This window comes from Apium graveolens, chromosome 11 (assembly GCF_009905375.1).
Source record: "Apium graveolens cultivar Ventura chromosome 11, ASM990537v1, whole genome shotgun sequence".
NCBI classification, from domain to species: Eukaryota; Viridiplantae; Streptophyta; class Magnoliopsida; order Apiales; family Apiaceae; genus Apium; species Apium graveolens.
The window spans coordinates 26120250-26123401 of NC_133657.1; the positions used below are offsets into that span (position 1 = coordinate 26120250).

At 36.3% G+C, this 3152-nt stretch overlaps 1 non-coding gene across 1 annotated transcript; it reads right to left on the reverse strand.

The window, feature by feature from the left end:
* Positions 1 to 216: 216 nt before the first annotated feature.
* LOC141699390 (small nucleolar RNA R71) lies at positions 217 to 323 on the reverse strand. The gene has a single exon (XR_012565857.1). It is a non-coding gene; the product is annotated as a small nucleolar RNA R71 (small nucleolar RNA).
* Between the last annotated feature and the right edge of the window lie 2829 nt (positions 324 to 3152).

The window sequence follows — 3152 nt, forward strand, 5'->3', positions numbered from 1 at the left end:
GACCCCAACATGCACATCAGGGATTTCATCGAGATCTGCGACACTTTCAAGTTCAATGATGTAACCGACGATGCTATCAAGCTGCGACTCTTTACGTTCTCTCTGAGGGACAAAGCTAAGTGCTGGTTACATTCTTTACCGGCAGGGTCTATCACCACTTGGGAAGATCTTGCTGAAAAGTGTCTCACTAAATTCTTCCCTATGGCGAAGACTGCTGCAATCACGAATGCTCTTACTCAGTTTGCTCAGCAAACTGGAGAATCTCTGTGTGAGGTTTGGGATCGATATAAGGAGATGTTAAGGAAGTGCCCACACCATGGCATGCCTGATTGAATGATTATTAACTGTTTCTACAATGGATTGGGTGCTACTTCTAGACCCATGCTCGATGCAGCATCAGGAGGAGCCTTGTGGGCTAAAAGCTACGATGAAGCTTATGAAATTATTGAACTGATGGCTGCTAATGAGTACCAGAATCCTTCCCAGAGACTGACTCAAGGAAAGGTAGCACGAATTCTAGAGTTGGATGCAGCAACAGCTATAGCTGCCCAACTTAAGGCTTTGACGATGAAGGTGGACACTTTGGCTAATTATGGAGTTAATCAAATCGCTAGTGTCTGTGAGCTTTGTGCTGGTGCCCATGAGACTGATCAGTGCGCAATTTCTAGTAAATCAGCTCAGTTCGTGAGCAACTTTCAGCGTTCGCAGCAACCTGTGCCAGCCACTTATCATCCCACAACCGCAATCATCCTAATTTCAGTTGTAGCAACGCTCAGAATGCGGTTCAACAGCCTTATCAGCAGTATCCAGCTAAGTAGTACATGTAACGTCTAGGAAATTTACGTCTGTATTATATCATATTTATAATAAATTATGTGTGTTAGTGTGTCATTTATATGGAATTAACTGTGAAAGGCATATGTCATAGCCTATTTGTTTATTCGAGGATTTAACTCAACTCAAATAAGGATGTAACAAGTAAATAGTGGTCCTATCGTCCGAGAGATCTCTCAGAGTAACATATGTCAAAGGATTAAGTAACATTGTTCTTCTATAGACTTGATGACTTAATTCACTGGAAGAAGATCAAGAAATTGATCAAGCCTCAGTGATATAAATCAAGATTGTGGATTTAATCAAGTGACAGAGATCTCGTCAGGGTATCAATTAATTACAAGGATTTAGTCTGAAGAAAATCAAGAGTATCAAGGTCAAGGCATGAAGAAACGTCACGGAAGTTAGTCACTCATGAATCAGATAGTACATCGAGTGTCAATATTGAAGTGGTGGAATTGATTCATAATTGACAGTGATTTTCAGAAGATTTTCAGAAGAACGGTTGCTGCTCAAGATTAGTATTAATTCTCTATTAATTAAATAAGTCATATAAATTAATTAAGAGAATAAATTAAATCTGCAAAGATTAATTTATTGATTAATTAAATTAATTGATTAATTAATTCAGAATTATTATTTGATTAAAATATGTTTTAATCCAGCAAGACTATCTTTTGTATTAGCAAGACAATCAGTATGACAATTAATAGTCATACCGAAAGTCATGCTAGTGCATTTAGATTGTCTTGCCGAAAGTCCTATCAGTTCAATTGATAGTCCTACCGAAAGTCTTACCAGTTCAAAGGATTGTCATGCTGAGCTAAATGGATTGTCTTGCCAGTTAAAAATCACAGGATTCATTATTAAAACAAAGCAGCTGTTTTTCAGGAGATGCAGAGAATTGAATATCAAATTCAGCAGAACACAGAACAAAAGAAACCTGTAGAGAACTTATTGCAAATTACACAGATCATTTATTTCTAGTATTTATTGTTAAATCTAATCCACTAGAAATCCTTTTCTTGTTCTTGTGTAACTATCTAGCGGATCGAAATCCCTAGAACTTAATCTCAAATCGCTTTTAGCATTTGATCTTTTTATTTCAAAAATAGAAAAAGTTCATGTCGAATTTATTCTAGATTTGTAATAATTGATTTGAGATTAATCCCTTGTAAACGATACCGTTTGTTGTAACACCTTTCAAGTTTAATAATAGTTTTATTTAACTTGAATTTTGTTTCACTTTTTTATTCCGCATTTTATTCGATTAAACGGTATTGTTTCTATTCAACCCCCCTTCTACAAATATATTGAGACCTAACAATTGGTATCAGAGCCTTCTGATTAACGAACAAATCAAGATCCTAGACTTTTGTGATTCTTTCACTCCTTGAATTTTTATTTACTCAAAAATTCATAATGACTACACAAAAAGTTGGAACCGTTAAAATTCCACTATTCGATAAAGAAAATTATGTTATGTGGAAGAAGAAGATGCTATTGTTTTTACAAGTTGCAAATGCCAAATATCTGGAAGTGTTAAAGAAGGGTCCAAAAATTCCGATGGTTATTGAACCAGAGGTAATAGAAAATGATGTGGTGATTACCAAAGCAAGAACTTATGTGAAAGATCCTGAGGATTTTTCTCCTGCTGAAAAAGAAGAAGCCTCCCTGGATGCTAGCCTTCAATTAATTTTAGTAGATTCCCTTGATCCCTTGATGAATAGACATGTGATGAACGGTAAAGATTCCAAACACATCTGGGAAACTATTGAGGTTATTAATGAAGGCACAGAGGAAGTTAGGGAGAACAAGTTAGAAATCCTAACGTCTGAGTATTAATACTTTAAATCCAATCCAGGAGAAGGAATCACTGAAGTGTTTGAGAGGTACAATACATTGATCAACAACCTGGACATTAATGGTAAATACTATTCCATCAGGGAGGTTAACAAAAAGTTCCTTTTAACACTGCCAACTCATCTCGAACATAGAATCATTGCCATAAGAGAAGCAAGAGATCTGAGTGAGATTTCTTTGGAAATGCTCTATGGTGTGTTAAAGACTTATGAGTTGGAGCAGATTCAGCAGAAGGAAGTTTACGGGAAAGGAAGAGTGGTCAGCACGTCTACTGCTCTAGTAGCTGATGAACAACAACAACAACCACAATATCAACAACAATCTCAACAGTCAGAAAGAATGGTACAGTCTTCCAAGGTTGAAGAAAATGTGATAGTAGCAGAATTTGATCCTCCTACTACAAATCAATCAGGAGATGATTTTTATTCCTTGGAAGAACTGGAGCAATTGGAGGA